At 52.5% G+C, this 22,019-nt stretch overlaps 4 non-coding genes and 3 pseudogenes across 4 annotated transcripts; all 7 read left to right on the top strand.

Annotated features, from left to right (window-relative positions):
* Nucleotides 1–1,120: 1,120 nt before the first annotated feature.
* LOC120026644 lies at nucleotides 1,121–1,313 on the top strand. The gene has a single exon (XR_005473212.1). It is a non-coding gene; the product is annotated as a U2 spliceosomal RNA (small nuclear RNA).
* A 342-nt stretch (nucleotides 1,314–1,655) lies between these two features.
* On the top strand, nucleotides 1,656–1,772 carry LOC120026530. The gene has a single exon (XR_005473105.1). It is a non-coding gene; the product is annotated as a U5 spliceosomal RNA (small nuclear RNA).
* A 3,125-nt stretch (nucleotides 1,773–4,897) lies between these two features.
* Nucleotides 4,898–5,078, top strand: LOC120026653 (annotated as a pseudogene).
* A 7,007-nt stretch (nucleotides 5,079–12,085) lies between these two features.
* LOC120026651 lies at nucleotides 12,086–12,261 on the top strand (annotated as a pseudogene).
* Nucleotides 12,262–12,966: 705 nt separating this feature from the next.
* Nucleotides 12,967–13,083, top strand: LOC120026528. Its single transcript, XR_005473104.1, has one exon. It is a non-coding gene; the product is annotated as a U5 spliceosomal RNA (small nuclear RNA).
* A 2,747-nt stretch (nucleotides 13,084–15,830) lies between these two features.
* Nucleotides 15,831–16,008, top strand: LOC120026645 (annotated as a pseudogene).
* Nucleotides 16,009–16,488: 480 nt separating this feature from the next.
* On the top strand, nucleotides 16,489–16,605 carry LOC120026527. Its single transcript, XR_005473103.1, has one exon. It is a non-coding gene; the product is annotated as a U5 spliceosomal RNA (small nuclear RNA).
* The last annotated feature ends 5,414 nt before the right edge of the window (nucleotides 16,606–22,019 follow it).

The following is a 22,019-nucleotide window of genomic DNA, read 5'->3' as shown; positions in this document are numbered from 1 at the left end:
AAGGAGTGGTGGCTGGGACAGAAGGAGTGGAGGCCGGGACAGAAGGAGAGGTGGCCGGGACAGAAGGAGTGGTGGCCGGGACAGAAGGAGTGGTGGCCGGGACAGAAGGAGGGGAGGCCGGGACAGAAGGAGTGGTAGCCAGGACAGAAGGAGAGGTGGCCGGGATGGAAGGAGTGGTGGTTGGGTCAGAGGGGGAGGAAGGGAAGGAGGGAAAAGGAGAGAAAAGGAAGGAGAAGGGGATAGAGAAGGGGGGTGGGAGAAAGAAAATAGGTAGGACAGAGGAGGAGATGAGAAGAGCAGTGTATGGGGCATTACGGGAGAGGGAGGAGGATATAGGGCCAAGGGAGACATGGGGGAGGGAGGAAAATGAGAAGGCTGCTGGATATTCTGCCAAGTGGTTTAGGAAGATGGGGGATGAGGTTTTTAGGAGGGTGCTTGGAAATTTGGAGAGGAGATTTGGAGAGGAGATGAGGGAGAAGGGTTTGTATGAGGAGGAGGATAGGGAGAGGGAGAGAATGGACCCCTTGGGGTCGATTCAGAAGAAGAGGAGGAAGAAGAGGGTGGAGCTTGGGGACAGCGAGAGGAAGAGAGATGGTGGAGAGAGGGGGGGAGAGGGAGAAGTGGCAGGGCCTTCGTGGGCTCCCTCTCCTTCATCCTCTTTTACACCCCTGGAGGAGCTGGACCTCCCGGTGATGGCACTGGGCTGGGCGATGGAGGGAGGTACAGGCTACCTGTATGGTGACATAGGGTCCCCGGTCAGTAGTCTGGACGAGGGTGAAGGGATGGCCTTGAGGGTGGGGCAGGGAGATGGCCCTAAATGACATTTTTGTGTTGGTGGGTAGATGGGAGAGGGGAGGGGGAGGGAGGAGTTTCCCCTAGATGTTAATTGATTGATTGGTTATGGTTATTGTTTAAGTTTTGGATGGATTTTTGTTAGTTAGAGAAATATAGTTTAAAATTATGTAAATTGTAAAGATTTGAGTTGGTGTTTATGTAAAAATTGAAGATATGAGTTGGTTATTTAGTAGGTTTTGAGAATGATTTTGTTGGTCAAAGAGATATGATTTGAAATTATGTAAAAATGGAAGATTTTTGTTGGTTTATGAAAGATAATAAATAAATATTTTATATTTTTTATATAAAATAATAAAAAAAAAAAATCTGTTCTTATCAGTTTAATATCTGATACGTCCCCCATCGGGGGACTACATATTAAATGGATTTTTCGAACAGGGAGTCGGAAATGGGGCTTGCTCCGTCCGCTCCACGCATCGACCCGGTATTGCAGTACCTCCGGGAACGGTGCATTCTCCCGTTGTCAAGGATAAAAAAGAAAGAGACAAAGCTAGCAAGGAAAAAGAAGAAAGATCCAAAGTGAAAGTAGGGCGAAGCGCTTTTCATGGGTTCCCCCGTTTCCCGCCATTTTACTTAAAAAAAAAAAAAAAAAAAAAAAAAAAAAAAAAAAAAAACGTTGGCCAGGATAGTGAGTGAGTGTCTGTCTGTCTGTCTGTCTGTCTGTCTGTCTGTCTGTCTGTGACTTTTTACCCACACACAGCCCTCGAAAAGTTGGCAGAGTGGGTTGGGTGACCACCCGCGAGTTACCGGCCTAGAGTGCACAGTGTGTGTGTCTCGGGCCCCGACCTCTGACTTCCATACGACTCTGGTTTCTCTTCATTACGCACAAGCCTTTCGCCTTTTACTAAAGACTTCCGTGGAGAGGAACACTCATGAGTTCAACGTATTTTTGGAAGGGCTTTGCTTCTGGCAGAGCCCGCTATATCTTGTTTCAAGAGAAATTGACAGAGATGATGCAGAGACTTTTTGCTCATGCGTTTGACTTAGAATCGTAGCGGTGGGTGTATTTTTCCACTCACTCCCAAGTAGTCGCTAAGGGCAATTGAGTTCAAGCCCGACGACTGGCGTATTTGCCGGGCTTTGAACAAATAGTCGTCGCACTAGGCGTAAAGAGCTAGTGACTTAAAGACGAATTAGCGACTTTAAAAAATAAAATAAAAAACACCCGCCTGTCTGTCGCCAGGGAAAGGTTGGGTGGGTGGGTGGGTGGGTGGGGGGGGGAGGAGGAGCCGCCACCTTTTGCCAAACCAACCAACCGCCAAAGTCTGCCGAGACCCCCGGGTGCCCGGCGGGTGCAGGGTTCCATTTGTGGGTTATCGCTTCTCGGCCTTTTGGCTCAGATCAAGCTTGGTACCGAGGTGCCCCAGAGCTCGCTGAGTCAGAAGGTCGAGGGAAGCCCGGAGGGAGGAAAGTTTATTGTTTTTGGTAAAAGAGGTTGGTTTTCAAGGATATTTTTTGGTGGCAATTGAAAAGAGAGGCTTTTTGGTGGGAAAGATGGAAGGGAGAAAAGAAAGAAGAGAGGTTCCAGGGATAGGGTTGGCGAATACCTTAAGATTTATATGGAAGGAGAAGGAAGTAGAGCCATGGGGGAGAGAGATGTTCGGGAGGACCATCTTGATGGAGACTCTGAAGTTAGGGGTAAAGGAGGTTCTGTGCCTACAGAGTAACCCATTGGAGAAGGCTTTTGAAGTGACGTTATACACGGAGGGAAAATATGAGGAGATCAGGAAGAAGGTAAAGGATCTGGAAGAAGCAAGACCCCTGTGCCACTATGAGGTGATCAGCCTGGCAAGGAGAAATTTAAGGGTGGTCACAGTCACAATGTACAATCCACATGTGAAAGATGAGGATGTGAGGGCTTATCTGGGGAGGTACGCTGACAACATTTCCTCAGCGAGGTACCTCAGGGACTCCCTGGGATACTGGACAGGGAGGAGAGGGTTCCAGGTCCTTCTTAGGGAGGACCCGAAGGGTTTGGATGGTTACCTCCATCCTCCAGCAATGTTCTCCCTGGGGGCTGATAGGGGGACATTATTTTATGCCCGTCAGCCTCCTTTTTGCAGGCGTTGTATGGCCTATGGCCATACCCTCGCCTCGTGCAGTGAAAGAAAGTGCAGGTTCTGTGGGTCTGGTGGGCACGAGGCGAGGGACTGTGCCGAGCCTAAGACATGCCACGGGTGTGGCTCAGGGGCGCACCTGTGGCGGGACTGCCCCGCCAGGCGGAGGTCATACGCGTCTGCAGCAGGGGGGGGAGCGAGAGCTGGGGATGGGGGTAGAAGAGGAGAGGAGCGCGCAGGAGGGGGTGGCAGAGGAGGAGGAACTGTACCGAAGGAGACACAAAGAGAAGAGGAGAAAGAGAAGAAGAGGAACGAGACAGAAGGAGTGGTGGTTGGGACAGAAGGAGTGGAGGACGGGACAGAAGGAGTGGAGGTCGGAACAGAAGGAGTGGTGGACGGGACAGATGGAGTGGGGGCTGGGACAGAGGGAGTGGTGGCCGTGTCAGAAGGAGTGGTGGACGGGACAGATGGAGTGGGGGCTGGGAGGGAAGGAGTGGTGTGTGAGATAGAAGGAGAGGTGGTTGGGATGGAAGGAGAGGTGGTAGGGGCAGAGGGAGGGATGGCCGGGATGGAGGGGGTCAGAGTAGAGGAGGAGGAGAAAGAGGCAAAAAGAAAGGAGGAGAAGGAAATATTAAGGGAGGAGGGGAATGTGGGAAGGGAGATGATGGATAGACTGGTCTACGGGAAAATAGAAGAATATAGGAAGGAAAAGGGGGTTTTGAAAGAAGGGGAATTGAAGGATATAGGGTGGAAATTTAGGAGGGAGGTGTTAGACATGGAGGGAGAGGATTTTGATAGGCAGGTGTCGAAATATGAGGGAAAATTTGAAAAGGAGATGAGGAGGGAGGGGTTGTATAAAGAGATAGACAGGGTAAGGGGGAAATATAAAGAATGGCAGGAAATAGAACATGAAGGTAGGATGGGAAAAATGGGTTATTACGCAAGGTGTGATAGGGAAGAAGAGAAGAAAGGAGAAGACGGAAAGAGGGTTTGGAGGGAAGGAGAGGAGGAGGGGAAAGAGGGAGAAGAGAGGAAGGAAGCAGAAGTAGAGGATTCGGAAATGGAGGTAGAGACAGGGGGAGAGGAGAGGAAGGAAGAAGAAGGGGAGGAGTTGGACATGGGAAGGAAAAAGGAAGTCCTTCGAATGATAAGGGAGAGGATAGAGAAGAAGGGGCCGGTAAAGGGTTGGAGGGAAGGGGAATTTGAGAGGGTGAAGAGAGAATTTGAGAAGGTGGTTAGGGAGAAGTTTTTGTCTGGGGATCAGGAGGGTAGGGTGGGGACAGAAGGAGAGGTGGAGGGGGAAGAGGGAGGAAAAGGGGGGAAAAGGAAGGGGAAGGGGATAGAGGAAGGTAGGGTAGAAGAGAGGAGGGTGGAAGAGCAGAAAAGGCTAGTATATGGGAGAATGTTGGAGATGGAGGACGGGAAAAAGTCGATGGAAAATTGGGGGAAGGAGGAAAATAGTCGGAATTTGGAGAGGTGTAAGATGGAGGTTAGGATGATGGGGAATAGAGAATTTAGGATGGAGCTTGTCAGATATGATAGGGTGTTTGGGGAGGAGATGAGGGAGAAGGGATTGTATGTGGAGAGGGATAGGGCAAGAGAAAAAAGTGGTTCTTTGGTGCATATCCAAAAGAAGAAGAAGAAGAAAAAGGGGGAGACTGTGGACAATGGGAAGGGGAGAGGTGGTGGGGGGGGGGGAGGGGGGAGGGGGAGGGGGCAGGACTTTCGGGTGTTTCCTCTTTTCTTTCTACCTTTTCCTCCTTAACACCTATAGGTCAGGGACAGGGAGATGGCCCTGGGTGACATTTTTGGTATGGTGGGTAGATGGGAGAGGGGAAGGGGAGGGAGGATGTTCCCCTAGATGTTTATTTGATTGGGTATGGTTATTGTTTAAATTGCGGATAGAGTTTTTTTGTTTGATGGTTAGAGAAATATATTTTGAATTTGTGAAAATACGGGAGATTATTGTTGGTTTTTGAAAGGTAATAAATATTTTATAAAAAAAAAAAAAAATCTGTTCTTATCAGTTTAATATCTGATACGTCCCCCATCGGGGGACTACATATTAAATGGATTTTTCGAACAGGGAGTCGGAAATGGGGCTTGCTCCGTCCGCTCCACGCATCGACCCGGTATTGCAGTACCTCCGGGAACGGTGCATTCTCCCGTTGTCAAGGATAAAAAAGAAAGAGACAAAGCTAGCAAGGAAAAAGAAGAAAGATCCAAAGTGAAAGTAGGGCGAAGCGCTTTTCATGGGTTCCCCCGTTTCCCGCCATTTTACTTAACCCTCCCGTTGTCTCGGCGGGTCAGAGCGACCCCGGGCAGTTCCGAGTTGATTGCCCGTGTCTGTGTGTGGGTCGGAGTGACCCCGGCAGCGTTAGCAAGGTGTATGTTGTAACCCTCCTGCCCCTGTGTGGGCGGGGTCATAGTGACGTCAGAGGGGTCAGAGTGACCCCGGCGGCGTTAGCAAGGTGTATGTTGTAACCCTCCTGCCCCTGCGTGGGCGGGGTCATAGTGACGTCAGAGGGGTCAGAGTGACCCTCGGCAGCGTCACCTGTCGCTTCCCCCGTGTCTGTGTGGGTCAGAGAGACCCCGGCAGGCCGGGGTCACAGTGACCCAACACCACCACCTGCTGGATACTAGTAAAAGGTCCTGCCCCAAAATTGACACTCTCAACATTCCGGGCAAGGGCCTGTGTCGAATACGGCGTGTCTGCCCCATACGGGCCCTTGGGCCCCGTGTGAGTTTGGATATCGAATCTAAAAACGCCCCCCTACAAACTACTTTCCCTTGGTTGTGGAAATTGTGCCTTTCGGGTATGGCTGTTGTTACACAACCTTCCCCTTGCCTCGGCGGGTCAGAGTTACCCCCGGCCAGCGTTACGAGTCGATTCCCAGTGTCTGTGTGGGTTAGAGAGACTCTGGCAGCGTTAGCAAGGTGTATGTTGTAACCCTCCTACCCCTGTCTGGGCCGGGTCACAGTGACCCGGGCCCTGTTGTAGGCCCTGCGTTATGAGTTGTTCCCCTCTGTCCCGGGGGCTTGGGTCAGAGTGACCCCGGCAGCGTTAGCAAGGTGTATGTTGTAACCCTCCTACCCCTGTCTTGAGCTGGGTCGGAGTGACCCGGGGCCTGTGTTAGGAGTTGTTCCCCTCTGTCTGGGCCGGGTCTGAGTGACCCCGGCAGGGACCAGTTGTCCCCAACAACTCAGTGCACGACCTCGGTGCTATAACACGGGGAGGCCAGCCGAGCGTCCCGGATGGGACCGAAGGGGCCGAAGGGCCCGAAGGAGCAGGCAGGGCCGACCACGCGCCTCGTCCATTCGCGTGCCTCGTCCCATTCACGTGGCCACCGTAAGCAGGGCGTAGAGAGGCTACTAATATTGTCAGGAAGAAGAAGAAGAAGAAGAAGAAGAAGAAGAAGAAGAAGAAGAAGATGAGGACGAGGACGACGACGAGGAGGAATAAGACCCCGCCGAGCGTGAGCCCTCCGCCTACGACAGTAAGCAGGGCGTAGAGAGCCTACTAATATTGTCAAGAAGAAGAAGAAGAAGAAGAAGAACAAGAACAAGAAGAACAAGAAGAACAAGAAGAAGAAGAAGAAGAAGATGAGGACGATGATGAGGACGACGACGAGGACGACGACGAGGAATACGACCCCGCCGAGCGTGTTGCCTCCGCCTACGACGCCTCGCAGTCCCGGTTTCAGCGCGGCTCAGGTCCTGGAACAGATATCCTCCAGCGTCGACCAAGAAGACGAAGAAGACTACTGCGATTCCGAAGAGGAGGACGTTTCGGAAGATGAAGACGGTGAGGAATACAACCCCGAGCGCGACGCGGACGACTACGAAGACGACTCGGCCTCGCGGTCGTGCTCCTCTTCGGAGGAAGAGCCGGAGGGAGAGCGAGAGGGAGACGCGGCCGCTGGCCGAGAGCGAGACAGAGAGCCAGACAGAGAGCGAGCCAGAGACAGAGAGCGAGAGCGAGACAGAGCCAGAGAGCCAGAGCCAGAAAGGGAGACGTTGCTGTCAAAAAACGGCAAAATCAAATGGTCCTCCGTGGCCTATCGCGGCCCGGACCGGCCCCGCGCCATCCGCCGGCTCTGCCCCGCCGTGACGCCGGGCCCCACGGCCTACGCCGCGTCGCGAGCGCTCGACATCGCGTCCGCCTTCCGTCTGTTTGTCACACCGGCGATAGAAAGGATCATCGTGGACATGACGAATCTGCAGGGGGTGAGAAAATACGGCGACGGCTGGCGACCCATGGACTCCACCGACCTGCGCGCCTACGTAGGGCTGCTGATCCTAGCCGGCGTCTACAGGTCCCGAGGCGAGGCCGCGGCCAGCCTGTGGGACGCCGAGAGCGGCAGGACCGTGTTCCGCGCCACCATGCCGCTCAAGGCGTTTCACAAGTACTCGAGGCTGCTGCGATTCGACGACCGCCAGTCGAGACCCGCGAGACTCGCCACCGACAGACTGGCGGCCGTGAGAGAGGTGTGGGACCTGTGGGAGGAGCGGCTGCAGGCCCTCTACAACCCGGGGCCCGAAGTGACGGTGGACGAACAACTGGTCCCGTTCAGAGGTACCGTCTATGCATCTGTGTACGTACGCGTAGCGTAGAGAGCACGGGCAGTCTATGTATCTGTGTTTGTACGTGTAGCGTAGAGAGCACGGGCAGTCTATGTATCTGTGTTTGTACGTGTAGCGTAGAGCACGGGCAGTCAATGTATCTGTCTATGTACGTGTAGCATAGAGAGCACGGGCAGTAGTAGCACGGGCAGTAGTAGCAATCGGCAAGAGTAGCAACGTGGAGCACGGGCAGTAGTAGCACGGGCAGTAGTAGCAATCGGCAGTAGTAGCAATCGGCAGTAGCACGGGCGGCGGAGGCGGCTGCGTGTAACGTAAACGCAGTGCGCCCCGATGGTGAGCCGGTAACGATGACGCTGGTATCTGTGTTTGTACGTGTAGCGTAGAGAGCACGGGCAGTCTATGTATCTGTGTATGACGCTGCTAATCTCCTCTCCCTCTCCTCTCCCTCCCCTCTCCCTCGCCTCAAGGACGCTGTCCTTTCCGACAGTACATTCCCAGCAAGCCGGCCAAATACGGCATCAAGTCGTGGGTGGCCTGCGACGCCAAGTCCAGCTACGCTTGGAAGATGCAAGTGTACACCGGCAAGGCGGCCGGCGGAGGCCCCGAGAAGAACCAGGGCGCGCGCGTCGTCCTCGATCTGACCGAGGGACTGCCGGGCGGTCACAACGTCACGTGTGACAATTTCTTCACCTCCTACGAACTCGGGCAGCGGCTCCTCGAGAGGAACCTCACCATGGTGGGCACGGTGCGAAAGAACAAGCCCGAGCTCCCTCCCGCGCTGCTCCAGTCCAAGGACAGACAGGTCTCGTCCTCCAGGTTCGCCTTCACGCCCACCGCCACTCTAGTGTCCTACCTGGCAAAGAGAAATAAGAACGTGCTGCTTCTGAGCACGCGGCACGCGGAGCCCGACGTTAGCGATCGCCGAGACCGGAAGCCGGCCCTCATCCTAGACTACAACTGCAACAAGGGCGGCGTGGACAACCTAGACAAGGTGGTCGGCACCTACAGCTGCAGACGGATGACCGCCCGCTGGCCCCTGGTCATCTTCCACAACATCCTCGACGTGTCCTCCTACAACGCCTTTGTCATATGGCGAGAGATCAACCCCGACTGGATGCCCGGGAAGCGGAACAAGAGGAGGGTGTTCCTGGAGCAGCTCGGAAAGGCGCTCGTGAAGCCCTTGATCCAAAGAAGGCAGCGTCTCCCCCGCACCGAAGCCGCCTCAGCACTTGTCAAAGTCATACGGGGCGAGCGTGTATCCGCCGAGGCTCGTCCGCAAGCCCTTGAGCGAGCCGTCGGCCCGGCCGCCGCCTCCGACCCAGCCCCGGCTGCCCGGCTGGAGGCGAGTAAGAGGAAGAGGTGTCAGCTCTGCCCACCCAAGAAGGACGCCAAGACACACACCGCGTGCTGCAGGTGTAAGAAATACATCTGCAAAGGCTGTTCACACCCATACTGTCACACTTGTGCCCACTGGGCCTTTAGCCAAGACGGGACAGGGTGACCCGGGGGGGACACTGTGTGCTAGGCATAATAGGAGGACAACGGGAGGGTTATAAACACCCGCCTGTCTGTCGCCAGGGAAAGGTTGGGTGGGGGGGGGGGGGGGGGGGGGGGGGGGGGGGGGGGGGAGGAGCCGCCACCTTTTGCCAAACCAACCAACCGCCAAAGTCTGCCGAGACCCCCGGGTGCCCGGCGGGTGCAGGGTTCCATTTGTGGGTTATCGCTTCTCGGCCTTGTGGCTCAGATCAAGCTTGGTACCGAGGTGCCCCAGAGCTCGCTGAGTCAGAAGGTCGGAGATAGGAGGGCGATAGGTTGTGGTTTTTGTGGTAGGAATCTTTGTTGTTTCAACTGACGAGATAGAATTTTGGCTTTTTCTTTTTAGAAAAGAGCAGGTATTATTTTGAGAGTGCAATTCTCTAGGAGAAGATGGCACGGAATACAGAGTCCAAGTCGGTGCCTAGTATTGGGATTGCTAACTCCATACGTTTCGCATGGAAGGAGAAAGGAATGGAGCCGTTAGGAAGAGAGACATTTGGCAAAACTTTGTTGATGGGAATGCTTAATCTGGAGGTTAAGGAAGTATTTTGCCTCCAGGAGAATCCTTTGGAGGTAGCTTTTGATGTTACTTTTTATACGGAAGGAAAACATCAGGAAACAATAAGGAAGGCGAGAGAAATGGAGAACATGAAGCCTATGTGTCACTATATAGTGACAAATTTGGCAAGGACAAATTTCAGGCTGGTAACAGTTACCATGTTTAACCCCCACGTAAAGGACGAGGAAGTGAGAGCCTTTCTGGGGAGGTATTTAGATGGTGTCTCCTCAGCAAGGCACCTAAGGGATTCCCTTGGGTATTGGACAGGGAGGAGAGGGTTCCAGGCCCTTCTAAGGGAGGACCCAAAGGGGCTGGGGGGTTTCCTTCATCCCCCTGCGATGTTCTCCCTGGGGGCTGACAGGGGGACGTTGTTTTATGCACGTCAGCCCCCGTACTGCAGGCGTTGTATGGCATATGGCCATACTTTAGCCTCGTGTTGCGAGAGGAAATGCAGATATTGTGGGTCGGCTGAGCACGAGGCGAGGGATTGTGCTGAGCCGAGGGCATGTCATGGGTGTGGATTATTGACACACCTGTGGCGGGATTGCCCGGTTCGGCGCAGGTCATACGCGTCTGCAGCTGGGGGGGGAGCGAGAGCGGGGGATGGGGGTAGAAGAGGAGAGGAGCGCGCAGAAGGTGGTGGCAGAGAGGAAGGAACTGTACCAAAGGAGTCAGAGAGAGAAGAGGAGAAAGAGAAGAAGAGGAACGAGACAGAAGGAGTGGTGGCTGGGACAGAAGGAGTGGAGGCCGGGATAGAAGGAGGGGAGGCCGGGACAGAAAGAGTGGTGGCTGGGACAGAAGGAGTGGAGGCTGGGACAGAAGGAGAGGAGGCCGGGAAGGAAGGAGTGGTGGCCGAGACAGAAGGAGTGGTGGCCGGGACAGAAGGAGTGGAGGCCGTGACAGAAGGAGGGGTGGTGGAAATGGAAGGAGAGGTGGTCGGGACAGAGGGAGTGATGGCCGGGATGGAGGGGGTCAGAGTAGAGGAGGAAGAGGATGGGACAGAAGAAGAGGAGGAAGAGACGGAAGAAGAGAAGGAGAAGAGAAAGGAGGAGGGGATAGTGGGGAGGGAGAGTATGGATAGACTGATTCGAGGGAAATTAGAAGAATATATACAGAGTACAAGGCGAGATTTGAAGGGAGAGGAACGTAAGTCGGTAACATTAAAATTTAGGGAGGAGGTTATGGGAATGGAGGGAGAGGATTTTGATAGGCAGTTAGAAAAATATGAGGGAAAATATGGAGAGCTGTTGAGGAGGGTGGGTTATTTTAAAGAGATAGATAGGGTAAGGGGGAAATATAAAATAAGGGAGAAAAGGAAAAATATAGGTAAGATGAGAGATATGGGTTTTTACTCATGGAGTGGGAAGACAGGAGAGGAGGCCGGGACAGAAGGAGAGGTGGTGGAAATGGAAGGAGAGGTGAGGGTAGGGGTGGCTGGGAAAGAAGGAAAGGCGGTTGAGAGGGAAGGAGAGGAGGTTGGGACAGAGGGAGAAGAGAGGAAGGAAGCAGAAGTAGAGGAATTGGACATGGAGGTTGAGACAGAGGGAGAGGAGAGGAAGGAAGCAGAGGTGGAGGAATTGGACATGGGAAGGAAAGATGAAGTCCTTCGAATGATGAGGGAGAGGATAGAGAAGAAGGGGCCGGTAAAGGGTTGGAGGGAGGGGGAATTTGAGAGGGTGAAGAGAGAATTTGAGAAGGTGGTAAGGGAAAAGTTTTTGTATGGGGATCAGGAGGGTAGGGCAGGGACAGAAGGAGAGGTGGAGGGGGAAGAGGAGGGGAAAGGAGGGAAAAGGAAGGGGAAGGGGATAGAGGAAGGTAGGGTAGAAGAGAGGAGGGTGGAGGAGCAAAAAAGGCTAGTATATGGGAAAATGTTGGAGATGGAGAAAGGGAAAAGGTTGATAGATAATTGGGGGAAGGAGGAAACTAGTCGGAATTTGGAGAGGTGTAAGATGGAGGCTAGGATGATGGGGAATAGGGAATTTAGGATGGAGCTTGTTAGATATGATAGGGTGTTTGGGGAGGAGATGAGGAAGAAGGGTTTGTATGTGGAGAGGGATAGGGCAAGGGAGAAAGGTGGTTTGTTGGTGCCTAGTCACAAGAAAAAGAAGAAGAAAAAGGGGGAGCCTGTGGAAAGCGGGAGGGAGAGAGGTGGTGGTGGGGGGAGGGGGGAGGAGGAGGTGGCAGGACCGTCGGGTGCTTCCTTTTTCCTCTCTTCCTTTTCGTCCTTAACACCTTTGGAGGAGCAGGATTGACAGTTGATAATTGGGGGGGAAATGAAGGGAGGGAGTCAGGGACAGGGAGATGGCCCTGGGTGACATTATTGTTATGGTGGGTAGATGGGAGAGGGGAAGGGGAGGGAGGATGTTCCCCTAGATGTTTATTGAATTGGTTTTGGCTATTGTTTAAGTTTTGGATGGATTTTTGTTAGTTAAGAGAAATATGGTTTTGAAATTATGTAATTTGGAAGATTTTGAGTTGGTTTTGAAGGTAATAAATATATTTTATAAAAAAAAAAAATCTGTTCTTATCAGTTTAATATCTGATACGTCCCCCATCGGGGGACTACATATTAAATGGATTTTTCGAACAGGGAGTCGGAAATGGGGCTTGCTCCGTCCGCTCCACGCATCGACCCGGTATTGCAGTACCTCCGGGAACGGTGCATTCTCCCGTTGTCAAGGATAAAAAAGAAAGAGACAAAGCTATCTACCTCTAGCTAGCTAGCAAGCAGCAGAAAGCAAGGAAAAAGAAGAAAGATCCAAAGTGAAAGTAGGGCGAAGAGCTTTTCATGGGTTCCCCCGTTTCCCGCCATTTTACTTAAAAAAAAAAAAAAAAACCTTGGCCAGGATAGTGAGTGTCTGTCTGTCTCTGTCTGTCTCTGTCTGTCTGTGTCTGTCTGTGTCTGTCTGTGTCTGTCTGTGTCTGTCTGTGTCTGTCTGTGTCTGTCTGTGTCTGTCTGTGTGTGTCTGTCTGTCTGTCTGTCTGTGTCTGTCTGTCTGTCTGTGTCTGTCTGTCTGTCTGTGTCTGTCTGTCTGTCTGTGTCTGTCTGTCTGTCTGTGTCTGTCTGTCTGTCTGTGTCTGTCTGTCTGTGTCTGTCTGTCTTCTGTCTGTCTGTCTGTGTCTGTCTGTGTCTGTCTGTCTGTGTCTGTCTGTCTGTGTCTGTCTGTGTCTGTCTGTGTCTGTCTGTGTCTGTGTGTCTGTGTGTCTGTCTGTCTGTCTGTCTGTCTGTCTGTCTGTGTCTGTCTGTCTGTCTGTGACTTTTTACCCACACACAGCCCTCGAAAAGTTGGCAGAGTGGGTTGGGTGACCACCCGCGAGTTACCGGCCTAGAGTGCACAGTGTGTGTGTCTCGGGCCCCGACCTCTGACTTCCATACGACTCTGGTTTCTCTTCATTACGCACAAGCCTTTCGCCTTTTACTAAAGACTTCCGTGGAGAGGAACACTCATGAGTTCAACGTATTTTTGGAAGGGCTTTGCTTCTGGCAGAGCCCGCTATATCTTGTTTCAAGAGAAATTGACAGAGATGATGCAGAGACTTTTTGCTCATGCGTTTGACTTAGAATCGGAGCGGTGTATTTTTCCACTCACTCCCAAGTAGTCGCTAAGGGCAATTGAGTTCAAGCCCGACGACTGGCGTATTTGCCGGGCTTTGAACAAATAGTCGTCGCACTAGGCGTAAAGAGCTAGTGACTTAAAGACGAATTAGCGACTTAAAAATTTTTTTTTTTTAAAAACACCCGCCTGTCTGTCGCCAGGGAAAGGTTGGGTGGGTGGGTGGGTGGGTGGGTGGGGGGGGGGAGGAGGAGCCACCACCTTTTGCCAAACCAACCAACCGCCAAAGTCTGCCGAGACCCCCGGGTGCCCGGCGGGTGCAGGGTTCCATTTGTGGGTTATCGCTTCTCGGCCTTTTGGCTAAGATCAAGCTTGGTACCGAGGTGCCCCAGAGCTCGCTTAGTCAGAAGGTCGGAGATAGGAGGGCGGTAAAGGGTTTGGATTTTTGTGTATTGACGTTTGGTTGTTGTTTTTTTTTTATTGTCGGGTCTTTGGTATCTGAAGAGAGAGCGTGAGCGGAGTCAAGTACTCCTTTCTCAGTGTGGAGATGGAGGAAAGTACATTTGATAGGTCGGTGCCGGTTATTGGGCTGGCGAACACGGTGCGGTTTAGGTGGAAGGATAAGGAGAGTAAGCCTTTTGGGCGGGAAACATTTGGCAGGACCATCCTAATCGGGGTTTTTAAATTGACGGTGAAGGATGTGTTCTGCCTGCAAGATAATCCTTTGGAGAAGGCGTATGAAGTGGCGTTGAGAACAGAGGAGATGCACAACGGGGTGCTGAGAAGGTCAAGAGAAGTGGGAGGGGAAAGCCCGATGAGTAATTACGAGGTGACAAGTTTGGCGAGGAATAACTTCAGGGTAATTACTGTGAACATTTATAACCCGTACGTTAAAGATGAAGACGTGAGGGCGTTTTTGGGGAGATATGCGAATAATGTATCTTCAGCAAGACACCTCAAAGACTCGCTGGGATTTTGGACTGGGAGGAGAAGTTTCCAGGCCCTCCTAAGGGAGGACCCGAAGGGTTTCGGAGGTTACCTCCATCCTCCGGCTATGTTCTCCCTGGGGGCTGACAGGGGGACGTTGCTTTACGCACGTCAGCCTCCATTTTGCAGGCGTTGTATGGCCTATGGACATACCTCGGCCTCGTGCAGCGTAAGAAAGTGCAGGTTCTGTGGGTCAAGCGAGCACGAGGCAGGGGACTGTAGTGAGCCAAAGGCGTGCCACGGGTGTGGCTCGGTGGTACACCTGTGGCGAGATTGCCCGGCTAGGCAGAGGTCATACGCGTCTGCAGCTGGGGGGAGAGCGGGGGATGGGGGTAGAAGAGAAGAGGAGCGGGAAGAAGGTGGTGGCAGAGGAGGAGGAACGGCATCGAAGGAGCCAGAGAGAGAAGAGGAGAAAGAGAAGAAGAGGGACGGGACAGAAGGAGCGGTGGCTGGGACAGAAGGAGTGGTGGCCGGGACAGAAGGAGAGGTGGCCGGGACAGAGGGAGTGGTGGCCGAGATAGAAGGAGTGGTGGCCGTGTCAGAAGGAGGGGTGGACGGGACAGATGGAGTGGGGGCTGGGAGGGAAGGAGTGGTGTTTGAGATAGAAGGAGAGGTGGTTGGGATGGAAGGAGAGGAGGCCGGGACAGAAGGAGAGGTGGTGGAAATGGAAGGAGAGGTGGGCGGGACAGAGGGGGGAGAAGAAGAAGAAGAAGAAGAGGAGTTGGATATGGAACAGAAGGAGGGGGTATTAGAAATGATGAGGGAGAGGATACGGGTGAAGGGGCCGGTGGAGGAATGGAGGGCGGGGAATTGGATAGGGTGAAGAGGGAGTTGGAGAAGAAGATTAGGGAGAAGGGTTCGTCTGGGGATCAGGAGGGTAGGGCCAGGACAGAAGGAGAGGTGGAGGGGGCAGGGATAGGGAAGATAGAGGTAGAAAGAAAGTTTGTAGGGGCAGAGGGGGGGAAGGAGGAGAAGGGAGAAAAAAGGAAGGAGAAGGGGATAGAGGGGGGGAGGGTGGTGGAACCAAATAGGGTATAGGAGAGGAGCCATGAGGAGGAGACAAGGATAATCGCGGGAAGAATGTTAGATATGGAGAAGGATAAAGGGCCAATAATGGGGTGGGATCAGGTGGAAGTTAAAAAGATGGAGACAAGGTTACGTTTGGAGGCTAGGATGATGGAGGAAAGGGAGTTTAGGAGGGAGCTGGAAAAATATGGGAGGATGTATGAGGAGAGGCTGAGGGATAATGGGTATTTTGAGGAGGAGGATAGGGCAAGGGAGAAAGGGTTATATACGGTGTCGAAAAGGACGAGGAGGGAGAGAAAAAGGGAGCCGGTGGAAAGTGGGGGGGGAGAGGTGGTGGGGAGGGAGGCGGGGAGGGAGAGGGGGCAGGACCTTCGGGGGCTCCCGCTATTTCTAGTCTTTTTTCTCCTTTGGAGGAGCTGGATAGACAGGTGAAGGAATTGGGTAGGGAAACGAAGGGAAGGAGGAAGGGGTGGGGAGATGGCCCTGAGTGACAATTTTGGGTGGGTGGGTTGATGGGAGTGGGGGGGGGGAGGGAGGATGCTCCCCTAGATGTTATTAGTTTTGGTTTTTGGTTATTGTTTAGTAGGTGTTTGAAAATGATTTGTGTTGGGTAAAGATATAATTTGTAATTAAGTACTTTTGGAAGGTTTTTGTTGGTTTTGAAGGTAATAAATATATTTTATTAAAAAAAAAAAAATCTGTTCTTATCAGTTTAATATCTGATACGTCCCCCATCGGGGGACTACATATTAAATGGATTTTTCGAACAGGGAGTCGGAAATGGGGCTTGCTCCGTCCGCTCCACGCATCGACCCGGTATTGCAGTACCTCCGGGAACGGTGCATTCTCCCGTTGTCAAGGATAAAAAAGAAAGAGACAAAGCTAGCTACCTCTAGCTAGCTAGCTAGCAAGCAGCAGAAAGCAAGGAAAAAGAAGAAAGATCCAAAGTGAAAGTAGGGCGAAGAGCTTTTCATGGGTTCCCCCGTTTCCCGCCATTTTACTTAAAAAAAAAAAAAAAAACGTTGGCCAGGATAGTGAGTGAGTGTCTGTCTGTCTGTCTGTCTGTCTGTCTGTCTGTCTGTCTGTCTGTCTGTCTGTCTGTCTGTCTGTCTGTCTGTCTGTCTGTCTGTCTGTCTGTCTGTCTGTCTGTCTGTCTGTCTGTCTGTCTGTCTGTCTGTCTGTCTGTCTGTCTGTCTGTCTGTCTGTCTGTGACTTTTTACCCACACACAGCCCTCGAAAAGTTGGCAGAGTGGGTTGGGTGACCACCCGCGAGTTACCGGCCTAGAGTGCACAGTGTGTGTGTCTCGGGCCCCGACCTCTGACTTCCATACGACTCTGGTTTCTCTTCATTACGCACAAGCCTTTCGCCTTTTACTAAAGACTTCCGTGGAGAGGAACACTCATGAGTTCAACGTATTTTTGGAAGGGCTTTGCTTCTGGCAGAGCCCGCTATATCTTGTTTCAAGAGAAATTGACAGAGATGATGCAGAGACTTTTTGCTCATGCGTTTGACTTAGAATCGGAGCGGTGTATTTTTCCACTCCCAAGTAGTCGCTAAGGGCAATTGAGTTCAAGCCCGACGACTGGCGTATTTGCCGGGCTTTGAACAAATAGTCGTCGCACTAGGCGTAAAGAGCTAGTGACTTAAAGACGAATTAGCGACTTAAAAAAAAAAAAAAAAAAACACCCGCCTGTCTGTCGCCAGGGAAAGGTTGGGTGGGTGGGTGGGAGGAGGAGGAGCCGCCACCTTTTGCCAAACCAACCAACCGCCAAAGTCTGCCGAGACCCCCGGGTGCCCGGCGGGTGCAGGGTTCCATTTGTGGGTTATCGCTTCTCGGCCTTTTGGCTCAGATCAAGCTTGGTACCGAGGTGCCCCAGAGCTCGCTGAGTCAGAAGGTCGAGGGAAGCCCGGAGGGAGGAAATTTTATTGTTTTTGGTGATTTTCCTTTTTGAAGGAATTTTTGGTGTGATGGATAACATGGAAAAAAGGGCGATTCCGGGGATTGGATTGGCCAACATGGCAAGATTTGCGTGGAAGGACAGGAAGGTGGAGCAGTTGGAGAGGGAAGTATTTGGGAGGACTATCCTGATGGGAATGCTCAAGCTTGGGGTAAAAGATGTGTTCTGCCTCCAGGGAAATCCTTTAGAGGCAGCGTATGATGTGACTTTTTATACGGAGAAACAACTTGAGGAAACTGCTGCGGAAGGCAAAAGAAGTGGAGAAGGAAAGACCCATGTGTCACTATGCAGTGACAAGCTTGGCTAAGACCAATTTTAGAGTGGTGACGGTCATGATATACAATCCACACTTAAAGGATGAAGAGGTGAGGGCTTTCCTGGGGAGGTACATGGATAATGTCTCCTCAGGAAGGCTCCTCAAGGACTCGCTTGGGTTTTGGGCTCCGGGTTTTGGGCTCTCGCTTGGGCTCCGGGTTGGAGCGAGTAGTCGCATTCCGCTTCGCTCCACAGGTAGTATTACATTTCATTTCATTACAGTACAACGGTTTGATTTGTTTGATCTTAGCTAGCTACATAGCCGTCTTTGTATCAAAGATAATTGTGTAGTTTAGAGTAATTATTGAGGTTCGCTAGCCAGCTATTTTCGTCCTTCTAACGTAACGTAGTCAACACTGCTAGCTAGCCAGCTAGCCACCGAATAGCAGCACTGTAGAAACTATTACATTACAACGGAACGACTTGATTAGCGTAGTGTTAGCTAGCTACATAGTTGTCTTTGCTGTCTTTGTATCCAAGATAATTGTGTAGTTTAGAGTAATTGTCGAGGTTACCTAGCCAGCTACACTTTCAAACAAAGTCAACAATGCAGCCACTGCTAGCTAGCCTACTTCACCAGCCAGCAGTACTATATCATTTTAGTCAATAAGATTTTTTGCAACGTAAGCTTAACTTTCTGAACATTCGAGACGTGTAGTCCACTTGTCATTCCAATCTCCTTTGCATTAGCGTAGCCTCTTCTGTAGCCTGTCAACTATGTGTCTGTCTATCCCTCTTCTCTCCTCTCTGCACAGACCATACAAACGCTTCACACCGTGTGGCCGCTGCTACTCTAACCTGGTGGTCCCAGTGCGCACGACCCACGTGGAGTTCCAGGTCTCCGGCAGCCTCTGGAACTGCCGATCTGCGGCCAACAAGGCAGAGTTCATCTCAGCCTATGCTTCCCTCCAGTCCCTCGACTTCTTGGCACTGACGGAAACATGGATTACCACTGATAACACTGCTACTCCTACTGCTCTCTCCTCGTCTGCCCACGTGTTCTCGCACACCCCGAGAGCTTCTGGTCAGCGGGGTGGTGGCACTGGGATCCTCATCTCTCCCAAGTGGACATTCTCTCTTTCTCCCCTGACCCATCTGTCTATCGCCTCCTTTGAATTCCATGCTGTCACAGTTACCAGCCCTTTCAAGCTTAACATCCTTATCATTTATCGCCCTCCAGGTTCCCTTGGAGAGTTCATCAATGAGCTTGACGCCTTGATAGGTTCCTTTCCTGAGGATGGCTCACCTCTCACAGTTCTGGGTGACTTTAACCTCCCCACGTCTACCTTTGACTCATTCCTCTCTGCCTCCTTCTTTCCACTCCTCTCCTCTTTTGACCTCACCCTCTCACCTTCCCCCCCTACTCACAAGGCAGGCAATATGCTTGACCTCATCTTTACTAGATGCTGTTCTTCCACTAATCTCATTGCAACTCCCCTCCAAGTCTCCGACCACTACCTTGTATCCTTTTCCCTCTCGCTCTCATCCAACACTTCCCACACTGCCCCTACTCGGATGGTATCGCGCCGTCCCAACCTTCGCTCTCTCTCCCCCGCTACTCTCTGCTCTTCCATCCTATCATCTCTTCCCTCTGCTCAAACCTTCTCCAACCTATCTCCTGATTCTGCCTCCTCAACCCTCCTCTCCTCCCTTTCTGCATCCTTTGACTCTCTATGTCCCCTATCCTCCAGGCCGGCTCGGTCCTCCCCTCCTGCTCCGTGGCTCGACGACTCATTGCGAGCTCACAGAACAGGGCTCCGGGCAGCCGAGCGGAAATGGAGGAAAACTCGCCTCCCTGCGGACCTGGCATCCTTTCACTCCCTCCTCTCTACATTCTCCTCTTCTGTCTCTGCTGCTAAAGCCACTTTCTACCACTCTAAATTCCAAGCATCTGCCTCTAACCCTAGGAAGCTCTTTGCCACCTTCTCCTCCCTCCTGAATCCTCCTCCCCCTCCTCCCCCCTCCTCCCTCTCTGCGGATGACTTCGTCAACCATTTTGAAAAGAAGGTCGACGACATCCGATCCTCGTTTGCTAAGTCAAACGACACCGCTGGTTCTGCTCACACTGCCCTACCCTGTGCTTTGACCTCTTTCTCCCCTCTCTCTCCAGATGAAATCTCGCGTCTTGTGACGGCCGGCCGCCCAACAACCTGCCCGCTTGACCCTATCCCCTCCTCTCTTCTCCAGACCATTTCCGGAGACCTTCTCCCTTACCTCACCCATCAACTCATCCTTGACCGCTGGCTACGTCCCTTCCGTCTTCAAGAGAGCGAGAGTTGCACCCCTTCTGAAAAAACCTACACTCGATCCCTCCGATGTCAACAACTACAGACCAGTATCCCTTCTTTCTTTTCTCTCCAAAACTCTTGAACGTGCCGTCCTTGGCCAGCTCTCCTGCTATCTCTCTCAGAATGACCTTCTTGATCCAAATCAGTCAGGTTTCAAGACTAGTCATTCAACTGAGACTGCTCTTCTCTGTGTCACGGAGGCGCTCCGCACTGCTAAAGCTAACTCTCTCTCCTCTGCTCTCATCCTTCTAGACCTATCGGCTGCCTTTGATACTGTGAACCATCAGATCCTCCTCTCCGAGCTGGGCATCTCCGGCGCGGCACACGCTTGGATTGCGTCCTACCTGACAGGTCGCTCCTACCAGGTGGCGTGGCGAGAATCTGTCTCCGCACCACGTGCTCTCACCACTGGTGTCCTTCAGGGCTCTGTTCTAGGCCCTCTCCTATTCTCGCTATACACCAAGTCACTTGGCTCTGTCATATCCTCACATGGTCTCTCCTATCATTGCTATGCAGACGACACACAATTAATCTTCTCCTTTCCCCCCTCTGATAACCAGGTGGCGAATCGCATCTCTGCATGTCTGGCAGACATATCAGTGTGGATGACGGATCACCACCTCAAGCTGAACCTCGGCAAGACGGAGCTGCTCTTCCTCCCGGGGAAGGACTGCCCGTTCCATGATCTCGCCATCACGGTTGACAACTCCATTGTGTCCTCCTCCCAGAGTGCTAAGAACCTTGGCGTGATCCTGGACAACACCCTGTCGTTCTCAACTAACATCAAGGCGGTGACCCGTTCCTGTAGGTTCATGCTCTACAACATTCGCAGAGTACGACCCTGCCTCACACAGGAAGCGGCGCAGGTCCTAATCCAGGCACTTGTCATCTCCCGTCTGGATTACTGCAACTCGCTGTTGGCTGGGCTCCCTGCCTGTGCCATTAAACCCCTACAACTCATCCAGAACGCCGCAGCCCGTCTGGTGTTCAACCTTCCCAAGTTCTCTCACGTCACCCCGCTCCTCCGCTCTCTCCACTGGCTTCCAGTTGAAGCTCGCATCCGCTACAAGACCATGGTGCTTGCCTACGGAGCTGTGAGGGGAACGGCACCTCCGTACCTTCAGGCTCTGATCAGGCCCTACACCCAAACAAGGGCACTGCGTTCATCCACCTCTGGCCTGCTCGCCTCCCTACCTCTGAGGAAGTACAGTTCCCGCTCAGCCCAGTCAAAAGATTTAGATGCACTATTGTAAAGTGGCTGTTCCACTGGATATCATAAGGTGAATGCACCAATTTGTAAGTCGCTCTGGATAAGAGCGTCTGCTAAATGACTTAAATGTAAATGTAAATGTTTTGGACTGGGAAGAGAGGATACCAGGCTCTGCTTTGTGTCTTCCCTAAGGGGGAAGGTGGTTACCTCCATCCTCCGGCTATGTTCTCCCTGGGGGCTGACAGGGGGACGTTGTATTATGCACGTCAGCCCCCGTATTGCAGGCGTTGTATGGCCTACGGCCATACCTTAGCATCGTGCAGCACAAAGAAGTGTAGGTACTGTGGTTCTGGTGAGCATGAGGCGAGGGAATGTGTCGAGCCGAAGGCTTGTCACGGGTGTGGTTTGTTGACACACCAGTGGTGGGATTGCCCGGTTCGGCACAGGTCATACGCGTCTGCAGCTGGGGGAGGAGCGAGAGCGGGGGATGGGGGTAGAAGAGGAGAGGAGCGCGCAGAAGGTGGTGGCAGAGAGGGAGGAGCGGCACCGAAGGAGCCAGAGAGAGAAGAGGAGAAAGAGGAGAAGAGGGCCGGGACAGAAGGAGTGGAGGCCGGGACAGAAGGAGTGGTGGCCGGGACGGAAGGAGTGGTGTCGGGGGTAGAAGGAGTGGTGTCGGGGGTAGAAGGAGAGGGAGCCAGGATAGAAGGGGAGGAGGCTGGGGAAGAAGGAGAGGGTTTTGAGATGGAAGGAAAGGTGGTTGGGTCAGAGGGGGAGGAGGGAAAGGAGGCAAAAGGAGAGAAAAGAAAGGAGAAAGGGATAGAGGAGGGGGGGGAGTGGAGAAACAAGAGAAGTCAGCAGAGGTGAGGGAAGAGGAGGAAAAAAGAATAGCCCTTGGGAGGATTTTGGAAATGGTGGGGGAGAAAGGGGAGGTGAGGGAATGGAAGGCAGGGGAATTTGAGAGGATGAATGTAGAGGTAAACAAGGAGATTAGGGGGATGGGGGAAAGGGAATTTGAGAGGGTGCTAAAAAAATATGATAAGGAATTAGGAAAGGAGATGAGGGAGAAGGGTTTATTCAGGGAGACGGATA

The sequence above is a fragment of the Salvelinus namaycush genome, chromosome 31 (genome assembly GCF_016432855.1).
Source record: "Salvelinus namaycush isolate Seneca chromosome 31, SaNama_1.0, whole genome shotgun sequence".
Classification (NCBI taxonomy): domain Eukaryota; kingdom Metazoa; phylum Chordata; class Actinopteri; order Salmoniformes; family Salmonidae; genus Salvelinus; species Salvelinus namaycush.
The sequence above is the reverse complement of the archived record's forward strand: the minus strand, read 5'-3'. Positions and strand labels throughout refer to the sequence as shown.